This window comes from Castanea sativa, chromosome 5, assembly GCF_040712315.1.
Source record: "Castanea sativa cultivar Marrone di Chiusa Pesio chromosome 5, ASM4071231v1".
NCBI classification, from domain to species: domain Eukaryota; kingdom Viridiplantae; phylum Streptophyta; class Magnoliopsida; order Fagales; family Fagaceae; genus Castanea; species Castanea sativa.
Window position 1 is genome coordinate 21,129,994 of NC_134017.1, and position 18,319 is coordinate 21,148,312.

Sequence of the window (18,319 nt, forward strand, 5' to 3'; positions counted from 1 at the left end):
TATTATGCAACAATTTCAAAATAAGAAAATTCATAAAATAAAATTGTAAGATTTTATATATTTGCGTGTTTTTTATTTTTATTTTTGTCAATATATGAAATTATCATTTTATTAAATTTTGTATAATTTGAGTTTCATAATAACTACACTGAAAGAAATTCTTAGAGTCGTCACTAGCTTCATGGCACCATTTTGAGCATATTCGATGCTCATGAGTTCTCTCGGTGTTGATTGTTTGATGCCTGCAGGTGACTGTCAAAATACAAAAATAAAAAAGGAATGTTTGATGAATGTTAGCAAGAACACTTACCCAATTTCGTATTTAGTATCAAAGGTCGATAATGTTTAGATGTGAATTGTCTTATCATCGATAATGTTTAGATGATAACATGACGGAAATCTCGTAAGAGTGTAGATCCAATATCATTGTTCGGCCGAATCGGCCGTTTTGTCTTCTTCAGTCTCTGTTTTTTCTTGTTTCTTATTATAAAATGCTAGTCTAGGCTTGGACATACATACTACTTCACATTCACATTCATCATTGCAGAGGAGACAGAGAGAGATGGCGGTACAAATGGTCTTTCAGCTAATTTTGTCATTGGTTACCAGGGGCGGCGCTATGTTATAGTCAGGGGTTCAAATGAACCCCCTGACCCGAATTTTATATATATATATATATAAATTGTTTTGGACCCCTGCAATACAAATTTGCAGACCCTTATCTTGAACCTGACCTTTTTCTTTAAGCCCAGCTTAAACTCCGAAAAAAAAAAGTCCAACAGAACATTTATGGCCTTTAATCTCAAAAATAAAAAATTCATAATCCTAAATCAAATTTTAAAAAATCATAAATAAAAAAAAGGCCAAATAAAACCTAAGAACCTGCCGCTCTCCCACTATCCTCCTTCAGTTTCACTCTCCAAACCCAAAAGAAAAAGGCGGCCTCTTCTCTGCTTCACACACAATCTGCCTCTGCATAGCCCCAAGGATCTGCCTTTTGCCGCCCCATAGGCCGTCCCTCATCTACCGCCGGCCCGCCGCTTGATCTGGTTTTTCAGCTCTCTCTTTCTCTCTTTCTTTCACTGTGAGAGTGTGTGCTTATAGTGTTTTGATATACTTTTTAAAGACTCTTTCACTGAATCACCATGTGTGTGGGGTTATACATGGATTTGATAAGGATATAGAGTATGTAAGTTGCATGGATAAACTGATAAGGATATACACGGTCCTCACGGAGAGAGGGGGGGCTATAGGAGATGAGTCTCTTAGGACTCCAGTATAAAGTGAATGGGGTTATACACGGTCGATGAGTCTTTTAGGAGATGTCTTTTGATTTTTGTTGTTGAATGTTGACTTTTGTGGGTGGGCCACTGGCAAGGGGTTATAGTGTCTTGATTGTTTTTTGGTTGAGTTTTGAGTCTTTGACAAATTAACGAGTTTTTACTCTTTACTATTACTGCAATAGAGTTTGCATTGTTTTAATATAAAGTTATGAGTTCGTTTTTTGCAATTTGACTATTTGACCAGATTTGTGACTTGTGGGTGGGAGTGGTTGTTGGCTGTGTGAGTGGGTTTGTACATTAACACTAAAAGAAAATAAAATTATAAAAAATTTAAAGAATTGTATACTTATAAATTAAAGAATTGTAAACATATATCAAGAATGAATTGTGCAATCGAATGGGGATCAGTGGATGAATGATTGTTTGATTGTGTATATTGAAAAAGATATAACTTGTAAGATTGATAATATTTCTTATTGAACCCCTAGGCAAAAATCCTAAAGTCACCCCTGCATTCGTGTCAATTACCACATTGGTAAATGCAGAGAGTTTAGCAAAGCCTTCATGTCAAGCATACTGTGGGAATATCAGCATTCCGTACCCTTTCGGAGTAGGAGCTAATTGCTACTATGACGATTGGTTTGCAATATTTTGCAACGAAAACTTCTTTCTCTCCCAAGCCTTTTTTGAGGAGACTCAAACTGAGGTGCTGGAGATTTCATTACAAGGCACAGTTCGCGTCAACCATCCCATATTTTCAAGCTGTGCCAGTGCTAATAGCATTACAAAGAGCACAGAAATTGTGGACTTAGCAGGAAGCCCTTCTTCCTTCTCCCAACCCCACAACAGATTTATTGCCATAGGTTGCAATATTTTTGCCTCAATGAAGTCCCTAGATGGCTATGATATTGCTGCGTGCATATCTGTCTGTGAGGAAAATAGTTCTTTTACAATTAATTATGTACCACCTTTTATGTACTCATCACATGGTTGCTATAGCACCACATGCTGCCAAACTCCAATCCCTCGATATCTCGGGGTATTCAATGCAACTATAAAGCCAACAAATACCGGCGTATTTAACCAAGAATGCAAGTATGCATTTTTAGTGGAACAAAATTGGTTCGAGGCTCATGAAACAAACCCAATTGAACTTGAAGTCCAAAATATATCCTACGTCCCTGTGGTATTGGAATGGGGGATTGATATAGCATTTTATGCAAGAATGATATTTAATGCTTGGTCATATGATAACTTAACCGATATTTGTGCACTGCATTTTACTTCAGAGGGTAGCTTAACTTTTACGTGTTCATGCAAAGAAGGCTACGAAGGAAATCCTTTTCTTTTACAAGCATGTCAAGGTAAACCTCTTGCAGTCTATTTATTTATTCACTCGGGGTGAAATAGTTTTATGAATTTAATTGTTAACGCTTATTTCACCGGCTAGCTTCATATAGCGTGGTCAAATCAGTTTTAGGACTGAATTTCATTAAGTAAAATGGCAAAAATATTTCATATACAGGTTATTAATTATGTTTACCTAATTCTTTGTTCCATCTTGTTCAAAATCTTGGTGTGGTATGAATTTATTATACTATTACTTTTCATTTTTATTTAAACAAATCACATAATTCACTAAATATATAACGTGACTAAGTTACACCAAGGGGGGACCTAAGATTTCAAGATACGGGGGCGAAGTATAAGAAGAAAAAAAAAATCCAAATAAGCATGCATATAGTACTAACAAATTATCAACTAAGATTAATACATAAAATCATTGTTTCTTAATACATTAAGATACAATTATCTGCCAACAAAGACAAAAAAAACACTGTAAAGTTTTAGACCCCTTAAATACAAGTTGTTTAACCTAGTTATTTAGTCAAGTAAATACTTAGATATATTAATCAGTTTTACGTTAACACATAAATCATATCATGTAAATAATACGGAAATATAAAAAACACAGTGATATGATAACTTAGGAAAACCTAACCGGTAAAAAACCTAGGAAGGATAGGAAAACCTAATCGGTAAAAAACTTGGGGAGGATTTAACCTAACTATCCTCAAGGTAAAAACAGATCTACTATGAAAGAATTGAAGTTTTACGATAAAACTTAGACCACTAACATCCTATTACTACCTCGTGTAAAAAACTTACTACCACGACCACGTGATAACTCCGAGTCCACAGATTACTTCTTTCCTTGATCTGTTGCAAGCACAAGTTCTCCTACTTGTGACTTTAAGACTCTACTCAAAGATTTTAGATCTTCTTTAAGTTCTTTAAGCAGCAACTAAAACGATCATCAAGCTCTTGATATGAATCTTGATCTTGATAACCTTATGTGCGTGTATGAAGATAAATACCTCAAGATCTCACAAAAGATTCACCACACAACACTAAAAAGACCTCTAAAACGTAGTTAGAGTTTTTCCTTTTATACTTAGAGTAAAATATAAAATACTACACGTCAAACGGGCCTAGGCTGGATTGGAAATTTTGCAGAAAAATAAATTTACTCAATATTCAATCGAAATCTAATTTTCGATCAATCGAGCCATGCAGTGTCCAATAATTTCTGCAACCACTCGATTCCAATTTCACAATTAAACACACTTTGAGGAAGCCTAAACATAGACTCTATGTTTTGATCATGGTTTTCCAACACATTACATATTGAAATTCTAATACATTAGTCCCTAAGGTCTTAGAACCTAACAATCTCCCCCTTTAACAAGCTGTGACAAAACACATCACAAAAATGAAATACTCAAACTTAAAAATAGCCCAATCATATTTTTTTAAAAAATCATAATTATAATCCAACCTAACTATTATCTATCAGTTGCCAATGTAGACAGCAGCCACGACTGAATTAACCTGTATATTCCTGAAACACTCAACAAACACATAAATGCATGTGTGGAAAATACAAGTAAACCAAAATTAATCTTCTTTATTTCACAAAACATAAAATAAAAGACATATATTATGAATAACCTCTTAAAATATAAATCCATAATCAAATGTACCATATGTGAAACAAGAAAGAATAAAAAAACAAAACAAAACAAAATGTCTCATAATATCTCCCCCTAACATACAACCCACCAAAATTAAATACATCAATGCCATAAACCAAAAATACATCAAAAAGAGCTCCTAGATACAATCTATATCTCCAATCTCCCCCTATCTCCATGTGTATGAAATCGATTTAATGATGTTTTTTCTTCTCTGGGTTTTGATTTGATGATGTTTTTCTTCTCTGGGTTGGTTTGTTAAAGAATTTTTGCTTTAGGGAACTCGAAATTTGCTTTAAGGAAATCAATCCTTAGAGGGTCGATTTCAAACACAGAAATTGAGTCTCTAAAACTCGATTTACTATTGCAAAATCGACTCTCTTAGACTCGAGTTGTTAGGTTCCTAAATAGTTTAGGCCTCGTTTGGCAATTCATTTTTAGTTTTAAATAACATTACACACATTTACATACATTTTTTCATCCACACGTATTTCAAAAAACTGCAAACAACACTACTCAAACTTCTCTACCAAACGGGCCCTTAGATTTTCCAATTTTTGCCTTTTTTTCCATAGCTGTGACGAGATGTACTAGGTCCATTAAGTTGAAGGGCTCATCAGAAAATCTACACACACCCTTCAAATGTAGGACTTGAGCCCTCTGCCCTTCGAAACAGCAGCAACAACTATACTCAAATTTTTGGTGGTCTTTTACTCTTTCCTCCTAAGTCCTCTTCCACCAAACAAATAGTGTCACAAACAAGGGAACCTCCTCCTCCGACAAATGAAGGGCAATCTCCCAGAAGACATCATACTCAACATCTTGGCAAACCTACCTGTCAAATCAGTCATAAGATTCAGGTGCGTTTCAAAAACCTGGGACTCCTCATTTCATCTCCACCCACCTTAGTCTTAATCTTAACAACAACAACTTAGATCATTATCACGCTCATCTCATACACTTGCCTACTCGTACGACTTCTTCTCCTTCCAACGGTCCAGTCTGCATGGTTGCTCACGACAGTAGCACGTTTAATAGTATTTCTAAGTACTCAATTCCCTCTGCTTTTCATTTATCTTCTCTGCAAATAGTCAGTTCTTGCAATGGCCTAGTATGTCTCCCTCAATATGGACACGGTTCCCCTATTGCTGATGCTATATATTTGTGGAACCCCAGCATTAGAAAATATAAGAGGTTGCCTGATTTTTCCTTAACCCAATATCATTGGGTTTCTACTGGATTTGCTTATCAATCTAAGACCAATGACTACAAGGTTGTAAAGATCACTCAAATGCGTGCATCAAACCAGTGCCGGCTCAAGGCCTAGGCCTAAGGCCCCACAACCAAAAAAAAAAATTCCCTACTAAAAAAGGCCCCATTTCTATTTGTAAAGGGCCAAAATTTTATAAAAATATAACATTTTTTTTAAATAATTAGTACTTTTTTTAAAGTGATGTTAAAGATACCACAAATTTTACTATAGATTTAAGTTTAAATTTAACTAACATGTCACCAATCACATAAAAAATTAATTCAAACACAAATAAATTAAATTGTTGAATTTTATCAATTACAGTCATTATCACATTATATTGTGAACATTTTGCAGTATCTTTAATATTTTTCTTTTTCATTTCTAACAAGGCTTTAAAAATAAGAGACCAATAGAAATTAAAACCAATTGAAACCCTAAAATGTTTCAAAAAAATGTTGCAAATGTGATAGATCATCAATGATGATTAATCTCCTCTAATAGTTTGAGATCTTAATTTTTGTAAACTAATATCCTACAAAGCCATGCACCAAATAATATTTATCTATCTCTTTCTCTTAAAAATAATATATAAATTAAAATTTAGGTTACAATTGTACTTAACTATGAATAGTTATATATCCAAGTTAAAGTAAGTTTCTTTTTTAAAAAAATAATATTTTTTCTAGTTCTTTTTGTTTAAATTTATGGTTCAATTATGATATTCAATTCTCTGTATGAAATTAACCTTAGTTTAAATATTATTATTCATCAATTTCTGTATTTACATCAAATTAGTCTTAATTTAATTAGTATTATATATATTTATTTAATTAATGTTTCACATAAAAAGGCCTCATATAAAATTTCCGCCGCCTTAAGCCCCAAATTTCATTGGGCCGGCCCTGCATCAAACCACCATGGGGTTGAGGTTTACACATTAAGCTCCAACTCTTGGAGAAGGGTTGAAATGTCATTGGGAAACAATTTTGCGTTCAACAGTGGCAACTGCTGGCCTGCCACGTTTGTTAATGGGGCTTTGCATTGGTTGGGAGAAGTTAAAGGTGGAGTGCAACTCACAAATCGTGACGTGATTTTGTCATTTGATGTCAATAATGATAAATTTGGAGAGATAGCACTCCCTGATGGACAACAACTGTTACCACAAGGTCTAGTGGCAGTACCACATGATCTAATGATGTTCAAGGGGAAACTGGCCTTCATTACATTTGATTACATCACAACCAACTGCATCAATGTCGAAGAATACATTGATTTTATGAAGTCGCATACTCATAAGTCATGCTTCATTTGGGTGATGGGGGAATATGGTGTACATGAATCATAGAGTAGACTTTTTTTTGTCCGTTTTGAAAATGCTTGCTATGTACATTTCTATGGTTGCAACAGTTGTGGTGAACTGCTAGTTGGAAAGGAAGTTATGGTCAAATCCAATGCCGATCAGAAGTGGATTGAGTTGGTGATTGTTTCACTTGACCCTGAAACTTTACATGAGAAGGATCTTGGTATCCGAAATGTTTCACATTTAGCTACTACTTTCATGGAAAGTCTTGTGTTTCTTGATGGAGCAGCTGAGCTATCTGGATAAGAAGTGAAATCATTAGCGATAATCATAGGAATTTGTTATTAAGTGTGATACAAATGAGACCATTATCATGTTGTTTCCTATGGTGTCATTTTGATTTGAGGTAGGCAGAAAAGTATTGATGTTATGTAGTTGAATTTTATTCTTGATTTGTATCAAACCTTAATGCTTTTTAGGAATCTCATATTATGTCTCATATGTGTGTTGTGATTGGGTGTTGTCTGAATCCTAGAGCTACTGCTGTGCTGCTATGTGCTTTGATCTAGTGCTGTCTGATCCTAAAAGCTGCTCTGGTGCTGTGTTAAGTAGTGACTGTGTAAAAAAAGCTTGCTTGCTTCCTTGTATGAACTAATTCAAGCCGGTTGTAATTACTTAGGCATATGTGTATGCTGATAAGGGCAGTATTATGCTAGCTTAGTAGTGTAGAAGATATTAAAATTAGAGCATGTGCTCAATTATTGGAGCATGTGACTAATTGGTAGGTTGTTAGAAGTGGTGCTGGTGGTACAGGCACTTAAGCCAGTGTGCCTGTTTCAGGTACCAGTGCTGGTTGCCCTGGGTTGAGAGAGCATGAGTCATCAACAGCTGAGCGGTGTAATTTTGATTGAATAATATGCACAATGCACTTTAATGCTTTGTGCATTGCATTCCATCAAGTTTTTCTTCTCTTTGGAATTCCTTTGCAACATGTTTCATTTACTGCTCTTTTTTACTATCTTTGGACCTTTCTTGTTTACTTCATTGTTTAAATCTGACTTAACTCTCTTTCTTTTTGTAAATGTATTTCAAAGTTTTATCTGTTCCTCTGAATATTTTGTTCTTGATGTTAGTGACAGTGAACTCTATTGACTCTTGAGAATTTTAGAGTTGCTAGTTTTGTTTTTGTTTTTTTTTTTTTTTTTTGAAAATGAATCATTTCTACACATGATTGGCTAATTTAACTTTCCTTGCTTCAGCTGTATCATCATCTTCTGTTTTGTTGCATGATTGGCTTAATCATCTTCAACTTGGATCTTTTCAATTGTTGCAAAAATGGCAAAAATAGTAGTCATATACAGTAGTTACAATGTGTTTAAACAAGTTTATTGAATGCAGCAGAATTTGGGAACTCTTCTTAAAAAAATGTCAATGCACGCCGTACAAATTGCAGAAAATTTTTGCTTTTAAAAAGAAAAAAGAGAATTTCTAATGAATTTAAACTAGGAAGTGACGATGCAACCAAAAGTAAAATACTTCTGCGATAGATTCGTAAGTCAAATTCTTCATTTGAAATCTGTTATGAACTGGACTTTTATCTAGTAGAGAAATTTAGTCAAATTCAAGGTGACTACAATGCATTTGATTCAAAAATACAGCTGATATTAGTTCAATACAACTAAATTATTTTAACAAACTAATAACTTAACAAATTCAGAAAATCTCTAATTTTTAGGAAGTCTTAGGTTGCGTTTGTTTTGGCTAAAAAGCATTTCAAGAAATCATTTTACACCAGGTGCCAGGTTTGGTTCGCTCAAAAAATTGGGTCAACGGAAATTATTTTACGCGTTGACTGTAAAATAAGCCTCCCCTCCTGGAAAACCATTTTAGTTTTTATTTTACTTTCAAATCTCATTTTACGAACTGAAAACAGAGAGAGAGAGAGAGAGAGAGAGAGAGAGAGAGAGAGAGAGAGAGAGAGAGAGAGAGAGAGAGAGAGAGAGAGAGAGAGAGAGAGAGAGCACGAAGAGAGAGTAGAGAGAGTGAGATCGAGCTCGCGCTGTTGAGCTTAGACCACCGCCCCAAGCCCTGACACGCCGTCGTGCTCACGCTGGCGAGATTGAGCCGCGAGATCGCGTCATAGAGCTCGCCTCGGCAAGATCAAGTAGCAAGATCGCTGGCGAGATCGCATGTCACCAATCTACAACCCACCACCCACCCCCGTCGTCTCTACCACCTCTAGATCGAACCATTGATCTCATCGCCCAAAGCCCCAAGCTCGAACCACCGCCCTCTAGATCGCCTCGGCCTCCTCTGGGTCAAATCATCTCCTCTCGATCTCGTCGTCCACCACTTGCCGATTGGCTTTGTCTCTTTGATGTCTAATTTTTTTGTTGTTGTTGTGGTTGTGTGGGTGGTGGTGTTTTGGTGGTTTTTGTGTGGATGGTGATGGATTTTCTGTGGGTGTTGGGGTGTTGGTGGTGGTGGATTTTCTAATATAAAATCTGTATGGAAGCTGAGAAAATGGCTAAAAAAATGTGAGAAACTAGTAGAAAATTTGCATTTTCAAAATGTTACCAAACACTTGAAATTATTTTCTAATATAATTTTTAAAATACAACCAAACACTAGAAATTATTTTCCTTTCTCAAAAATGTTTTCACCTGAAATTATTTTACACTCGGAATATATTTTACACTAAAACAAACGCAGCCTTATTTACAAATTCTATCACTTTTTTTTTTTTTTTGCTGAATAAATTATTTCATTAGAAGAAGAAAAAAAAAATTATAAATACAAGGACAAGAACCAAGAGGGACTAGCACATCTCACTCTTCAACAAAAACCCAAGAGGCTATGGAGGAGATGGGAATAGACCCAGGCATTACAAAATGATGCCCATAAACTAGATTATGAGCAAGAGAATTAAATTGTCTTGGGGAGAAGGAAAAAGACCAAGTGACAAAAGAGTTAAGCATAGTTCTAATATCATGAAGTATATTTACAAATTACAATCTCCCAATCCGGATGGATTTTTGGATTGATTGCCTTCACTGTGAGCTGGGAATCCCCTTCAAACAAAATATAGTTGAAGTTAAGTCTAGATGCTTCAGATACAAATAGCATGGCTGCTTTACATTTTGCCTATAGAATACTTATTGGGGTTTCACAACCTGTCCAAGCAATATGAAACTCCACCTTCCCAATTTCTGCAACTACAGCCAAGAAGGAGCCATTATCTCTAATGGTAGCATCAAAATTAAATTTATACCAGCCCGTGGGGGAGGACACCATGAAATACCATTTGAATACTTCTGTTGCAAATAGTCCCATGCTGTTTGATGAGATAGAAAACTTTTATTTATACGTTGTGCTAGTTCCATTGGTTGAATATCAACACCATTGTGCAGCAATGAGTTCCTGGATCTCCATATATTGTCACATAAGATGGAAGCAAAGAGTGTAAAGGAGGATTCATTGGATTTTTCAATTCCCAAGAATTTGGCTGGATGTAAAATCATTTTAATCCAATTTGACATTGGTTGGGAGCTTGTTTCTGCAAAACTAAGAGGCCATAGTGAGCTACGCCAAACAATCACTGCATAAGGACAAAGAAAGAAGATATGCTCATGAGTTTCCATAGGATTACAACATCTAGGAAAGGATGTATCTCAGTATCTGAAGCACAAATCTTGCATTTAAAGTAGTGTAGACGACTAAATTTCTTAGTTCGAAATAAATCAAACAAGTAAAATAGTTTCACAAATACGAATTTGTATTGATAAATGTGTGGTACAATTCTCTGTAATTACAAAAGAGTGATCCTCTGATTCGATCTCCTTGAAAGATTTTTGATTGGAATTGTGGTAATGTGATTTTGATTTGAACATAAGATATTCTTCAATTTGGCTGAGGAATGGATCGAAGATCTTTGAAACGGAATTACAATGAATCTCTGGCTATGAGCTTGTTAGAAATTCTTTGTTCTTCGTGTTCTTCGTGTTCTTCGTGTGTTCTTCGTGTTCTTCGTGTGTTCTTCGTGTTCTTCGTGTGTTCTTCGTGTTTGAAGGTTTGTGGTGGAAATTCTTTGGTGCTTTAGAGGCTTGATTCCGTAGAGCTTCGTTGATTTATGGTTTGTTGAGGTTTCTGAAGGCTTTTGAGCTTGATTCCAGTGAACTTTGATATTTAGGAATATGATTTGGATGATTCCTCTTTGATTGTTCTTCGTATTTGAAGGTTTGTGGTGGAAGTTCTTCGGGGCTTTGGAGGCTTGAATCCGTAGAGCTTCACCAATTTGTGGTTTGTTGAGGTTTCTGGAGGCTTTTGAGCTTGATTCCAGTGGACTTTGAGATCTGGACGAGTAGTTTGGATGATTTTGCTTCGAACGTTGTTTGCATTCGAGGTTGAAGTTCTTGAAGTTCTTGGAGGCTTCGGGGTTTGATTCCGGCAGAGCTTCTGGATTTCTGAACTCAAGATATCTTCTTCCTTCTGTCTCCGTCCTGTCTGTCTGTGTTGTCTCTGTTGTCTGTGTCCTTCCCCTCTTCAATGTCTTGGGGAGGCTTCTATTTATAGGAGTTTAGGGGTAGGTGAGCGACACGTGGCGGAGTCTGATTGGTGACACTTGTCACAGCTTGATTGGTCCGCTTATGTCATCGCTTACACGTGCTGAGTGCTTGTGTCACTGCTTACACGTGCGAGGCTGCTTGTGTCATCGCTTACACCTGCTGATGCAGTTCCATGCCTTCATTTCAATGACACTTGGCGAATTTCTACTGGTTTCTGAATAGTGATGGCAAAACCTAGCAGCAGTACGTGGCGCTTTGTAATTGGTTGTATTTTGTGGATTTTGGTAGTATGATGTGTCAGCTTGTGATAGGTCGGGAATTTTCCCTCTCTACAAGTAGATTTTGTGGGAAGAATTTCCCATGAAATTTTCCAAAGAAGGTATTTAAGCCTTTCAGGGATTTTCAACTTCCAAAGAGCTTTCCAATGTGATGAAGAGAGAGGGCCAGTTGATAAAAAAAAAAAACCTTGCTTTGTAATCAGTCAAGTATGCAGACTTTGTAGAAAACGTCCCACTAGAATTTGGAAACCATATCAAGTGATCTGCATAGTTTGCGGGGTGATAGTTTGGTGAAGTTTGGCATAGTCCCATAGACCACTAGCTGGATCAATTTGTTCACTTACCCAAGTTACCTATGAAGAAACTTGTGGCTGCATTAGTGTGGCAATAGAATATATGAAAGGTATCCAGGACCAGGGATTCTCCCAGACTTTTACGGTAGCTCCTGTACCAATTAAATAACAGGTTCCTTGCTTTAAGAGAGGTTTGATTTTGCAAATACTTTTCCAAATATATGAAGAGTTTTGCATTAACGGGGAAGAGAGGAAATTGTTGTTTTTCAAGTATTTTTGGTTCGTAGCACCTGCCAATCAAGCTTAGCAAGAAGGGCTTGATTACGATTAACTTGAATTGTAAGGTAATTTTTGTCTTGAACAAAAAAAAAAATTAAGTTAATCTTTTTGAATATTTATCAATTTATTGATTTTTTAGGGTCTATATTTGTAATTTCTAATGTCTCTTTTGTTTGAAATATTTTTAGCTAAAAATTAAAGAGTTTAATTGAATAAAATTTCATACTTTTCAACTCAAAAAAATAAACAAGAAAAAAAAAAAGAATTTTCGAGCCAAAAACTGAAATGCTACGTACAAAAAGAATCAATTTAGTATCTCAAAAAAAAAAAATCAATTTAATGCTCAATTAGTCCAAAATGGACCGAAATAAACCAAAATGGATTGAATGAGACAGACATGGCTGAAATGGACCGGCATAGACCAAATGAGACCAGATTGGACTGAAACCAAAGTGGACCGGATTTGACAAGATATGACTAAAATAGACTGAATAGGATCAAAGTAGGGAACAATTTGAATACTTTAAATTTTGTAATTAAAAAATAGGTTTGGTGCTACTGTTCTCTATGCATGCCTTCATTCAAAATGCACATATCAGACAATCACCCATGACATCCATGACAGAGGACACACCACACATGTGGCAAGCAGAGTGGATGTTAAATACTTAAAATCATCTTTGATAATACTAAAGGATGAAATTGCAAGTTTTACCAATGTAGTGCTTCTTCCATCAAGTAATTACAAAATGAGAGAAGCAAAAGATTCTGGGTGGTCTATCAGTTCTGTCCCATTAGATTAGAAAGATGAGGTTTTACTCTTTGGGTTTTTTACCTGTTGTGAAGTACACAACTTGACATATATGAGGAAAAAAGAAAAAATAAAGTTCACTAACATTTTACAAGCAAGCAACAATATAAACTAGTAGTTCTTATGTTAAAATAGACAGAAAATTTACACGAATTGATGTGAATGCTCTAATTGTGTAAATATACACGATTACTATATCAACCTTCATATTTACAAAGACTGATACTATGTTTTTTGTACCATATTGTACAAATTTCATCACTTTTTGTATTTTACGATGACTAATGCAATTGCTCTAAGTTTTGTGAGAATTTATACCCAATGAAATCTTGTTATATGACATAGTTCACTAATCCACTTTAGTTCTTCTTCTTCTTCTTTCTTTTTTTTAAGGAAAATAAGAGCCTAAGCTAAAGCACAGCTAAAATGTTTTTTTTTTTTTTGGGGAGATAATCCATGAAGTTGTTTTGGGAGAACAAAACAAGTGGACTACCATAAGGCCCATAACTAATGCTTAATCATATTAACAAGCCAAGGCCCAAGAGGCAAAACGCATTAAAACCCATACTTTCCTTTTAGTCATCGCTTCCCACTTATAAATATATATATATATATATATATATATATATATATATAATTACCAAAATACCCCTTTAACCTTTAAAAAAAAAAGACTGAAATACTCCCTTAAAGCCTATAAAATGACCAAAATATCCCCAAAACCTAAAAATTACCAAAATACCCCTTAAACCTAAAAAATGACCAAAACACTCCGAAAAACCTAATAAATGACCAAAATACCCGAAACCTAAAATTACCAAAATACCCCCTAAACTTAAAAAATTACTAGAATACCTCCGAAACCTATAAAATGACCAAAATACTCTCAAAACCTAAAAATTACCAAAGTACTCCCAAAACCTAAAAAGTGACCAAAATACCCCTAAAACCTAAAAAAAATGACCAAAATACCCCCTGAAACCTAAAAATTACCAAAATACCCCTGAAACCTAAAAATTACCAAAATACCCCCAAAACCTAAAAAGGGACCAAAATACCCCCAAAACCTAAAAATTACCAAAATACCTCCTAAACCTATAAAATGACTGAAACAAATCCGAAACCTATAAAATGACCAAAATACCCTCGAAACCTAAAAATTACAAAAATACCCTATAAACCTAAAAAATGATCAAAATACTCCCGAAATTTTAAAAATGACCAAAATACCCCCAAAACCTAGAAAATGACCAAAATACCCCCATAAACCTAAAAATTACCAAAATACCCCCAAAACTTAAAAATTACCAAAATACCTCCGAAGCTTAGACATTTACTGAAATAGCCCAAAAATTTTAAAATGACCAAAATACCCTTAGAATCTAAAAATGACCAAAATAACCCCGAAACATAAAAAAATTATTGAAATTCGCTCGAAACCTATAAAATGATAGAATTACTCTTAGAACCTTTAAATCTATCCTCGAAACATTAAAAATACCCCAAACCTCTATTTTGGTAATTTTAGATGTTTCAGGTGTATTTTGGTCATATTACATGTCTAGGGGTATTTTGATCATTTTTTAGGTTTTGGGGGTATTTCAGTCATTTTTTAGGTTTCAAAGGTATTTCGTTCATTTGTTAGGTTTAGGGGTATTTGGGACATTTTTAGGTTTTAGGGGTATTTCAGTCATTTTCTAGGTTTCAAGGGTATTTTGTTCATTTTTTAGGTTTCATAGGTATTTCAGTCATTTTCTAGGTTTAGGGGGGTATTTTGGTCATTTTTAGGTTTCAGGGGTCTTTCAGTCATTTTTAGGTTTATGAGGTATTTTGGTAATTTTTTGGTTTCATGGGTATTTCGGTCATTTTTTAGATTTATGGTGTATTTTGGTAATTTTTAGGTTTCGAGGGTATTTCGGTCGTTTTTTTTAGGTTTTGGGGGTATGTTGATCATTTTAAAGGTTTCGACGGTATTCAAGTAATTTTATAAGTTTTGGAGATATTTTAGTCATTTTTTAGGTTTTAGGGTATTTTGGTCATTTTTTAGGTTTAAGGGGTATTTTGGTAATTTTATAGGTTTCAAAGGGGTATTTTGGTCATTTTTTAGGTTTAGGGGGTATTTCAGTCATTTTTTTAGGTTTAGGGGGTATTTTGGTCATTTTTAGATTTCAGGAATATTTTGGACACTTTAGTGGTTTTTGGGGGCTATTTTGCTCATTTTAGAGATTTTGGAGGTATTTTCATGATTTTAGTGGTTTTTGAGCATATTTTGTGATTTTAGAGATATCGGGGGTATTTTGGTCATTTTAGAGGTTCTATGAGTATTTTGCTCATTTTAGAGATTTTTGGGATATTTTGGTCATTTTAGTGGTTTTTGAGCATATTTGGTAATTTTAGAGATATTGGGGGTATTTTTGTCATTTTTGAGATTTCATGGGTATTTTGCTCATTTTTTAGATTTTGGCAATATTATGCTCATTTTAGAGAATTTGGGAATAGTTTTGGATGTCCAAGGGTATATTGGTAATTTTGGAAGTGTAGGGGGTATTTGGGTCATTTTAGGTATTTAAGGGTAATTTGGTAATTTTGGAGGTCAAGAGGGTATTCAAGTAGTTTTAGAGGTATTTGGGTCATATTGGGTTAAATGGGTGGGTTACTAATTAAATGGGTTGGGCTGGTAATAGATAATTAATTTATATATAAATGGGTCATAAATGGATAAATGGGTAATTACACATCCAACCCATTTATGACCCAACCCACCCATTTGCCACCCCTCTCTCTTTGACATATGGTTGCATCTCTCGGAGCCAAGTGGACATGTTGCCAGCTCCAAACCTGTATTGCCTCTTGTTCTCATCCCAAACAACATCCTATATAAACAACATTTTTCACGACAAATTTCAAAAGATTGTTGAATTATTAAGTTGTTGATTTTCATATAGGCCCATTATTAATATTACTTTATTATTACGATTTATAACTTGTCACATGAACAATTTTAAAAAAAGATTTGTGGAAAAAGTTGTGACTCTAGAATTAATTTGCATCCTAAATCTTTGATCTCTTTTAGAGGGAAAGTGATAAAAAAAAAAAAGTAGTTTTAGGGATGCTCAATATGTTATGGACTCATGGTCCCATAGTCCCACAACAAGATAAATGGATAAGGTGGCTAGCTCAACTTGAATCTTATGTGTCCTTAGGTTAAACCGTTTTGACTGTTGACTCCCAACTATTAGACTTATTCTCTCTGTTGATTGAGAATTTATTATGTATTTCTGGAAATCTATCTCTTAATCTCATATAAAGAATGAGCTTATATTGAAATCTACTGGTAAGCTTTATTATTAGTTACATGAGAGGGTGGCATTGTGTACCAAGTGAATTGAATAAGTCCACGGTTTAAAATTTATTGAAAAAAATGGATGGATACTCTTCCCTCCTTTTCCTCTCTATAATGTCAAATGAGATTCCAAATAAAGGATATATTATAGCTATTTTCCTTGCAAATCTTTTAGTTAACCGAGCTAACTCGGCTTTGATACCATATTGAGTTTGAGAGAGAAAACAGAGAATGAGGCAAAATAGAAAAATGAGAGAATGATTAACTTCTTGTATTGCATAACAGAATCTTAAGCTAATATACACAGTAAAACTAACAAACTCAGTAAGCTAGCTTAATTGCTATGACCACCTCTCTAAAACCCTCTAACAAGTTTAAGCAGCACATGCTCAGCACGTGACAACTAAGGTAACAGCAGATATTAAACTACATGTAGTAGAGTTCTACTTATTACATTTAGTACTAAAAAACTTGTAGCTTTCTCAGTCAGACTTGATCTTCCTCAATAGCTAGCAGGCTAATCACTAATTCGATTATGGCATGAAAAAAAAAAGCCTGTTAGAATTCAGATCACACAGCACAATCCTCATGTACAGACTCTAACCCAAAAAAAAAACTAAATTAATTAATTAAAACTAGTTTGTCACAACAAATGTGTTAAAAACAGAGATAAAGAATCGGAGTGTTAAAACAAATGTGTTTATAGAATTATACCTATAATTGTCGAAATTGATCTCTTCTTCTCCAACAATGCGGCGGATTTTAGACCTTGTGAATCGAGTGGCTCTAGGATCCACAGATACACTTCCCTCCCAACCACCAAAATCACGTCAGAGCTCCACCAGACTTCTCATCTCGGCCACAATGGAAACCATAATGAATTGAAGATGCTCAAAATAACTTTTGAGCCCAAGACTAAAAAGGCTACCAGCAAAGAGAATCAATTTAAGGCTCAATTAGTTCAAAATGTACTGAATATGAACCTAATTGGACTGAAATAGACCAAATGGATTATCTGCCAAAGTGTTTGGAAAGCGTACAGTTTTGACACTTTTCTTATAAATGGGTACACAAATAAATAGTGAAAAAAAAAAGGTGTTAGAACAGCTTCTACAGCTAGAACATTTTGACATGTTTCTTATAAACTAATACACAAAAAAATTGTGAACAAATATTAACAAAATTTTGACAATAATTTTTTTTTTTAACAGTCACAATAATTAAGCCAAGCCAAAGTCAAGAGTTTTGTAGTTCAATGGCATAACTTGCTCTTCTTGAGGAGAATAAGGGTTCAAATCTCCCTTCTCTCATTATTATAATTATCAAAATAAATAATCAAGCCTAGCCAAGACCTTTGATATGACGAATTGAGTTTACACTAGAAGGCTCTCAAAGAATCGATGCAAGAACAAACTAATGGTTCCACCTTTAAGCATGACCTACTTTGGTCTATATGTGCTCTCAATTGGATGCTCAAAGTTGTAATATATAGCATTTTTTTTTTTTGGTAAACAGGAAAGTGCATTAATTGTAAGGTGCACTAAACAGGAAAGTGCATTAATTGTGGTGGTGGCAGTGGCAGTGGCAGTGGCAATGGAGTATGTGACGCTGAGTGTGGTGGGGAGTGAGGTTGTTAGTTGGAGGAGGGAGGAGAGGGAGAGAGTGAGAGTGAAGAACAAAGAGAGAGAAGGTATGTCATTTTCTCGAGGGAGAGAGAGTGGTTTGTTGGGAAATGGGATTTGAAAATTTGGAGGGAGTTAAGGTCGTTTTGGTAGTTAGAGGGGGCATATTGCACACTACCTCTACAGGTTGGTTGGTTTCTGTTGCGACTCTCGTAGTGAGGAGAGAATTGGATCCTATGTGGTTAAGTGTTCAGG

At 34.9% G+C, this 18,319-nt stretch overlaps 1 pseudogene; it reads left to right on the top strand.

The window, feature by feature from the left end:
• The first annotated feature begins 211 nt into the window (after positions 1-211).
• LOC142634907 (uncharacterized) lies at positions 212-7,179 on the top strand (annotated as a pseudogene).
• The last annotated feature ends 11,140 nt before the right edge of the window (positions 7,180-18,319 follow it).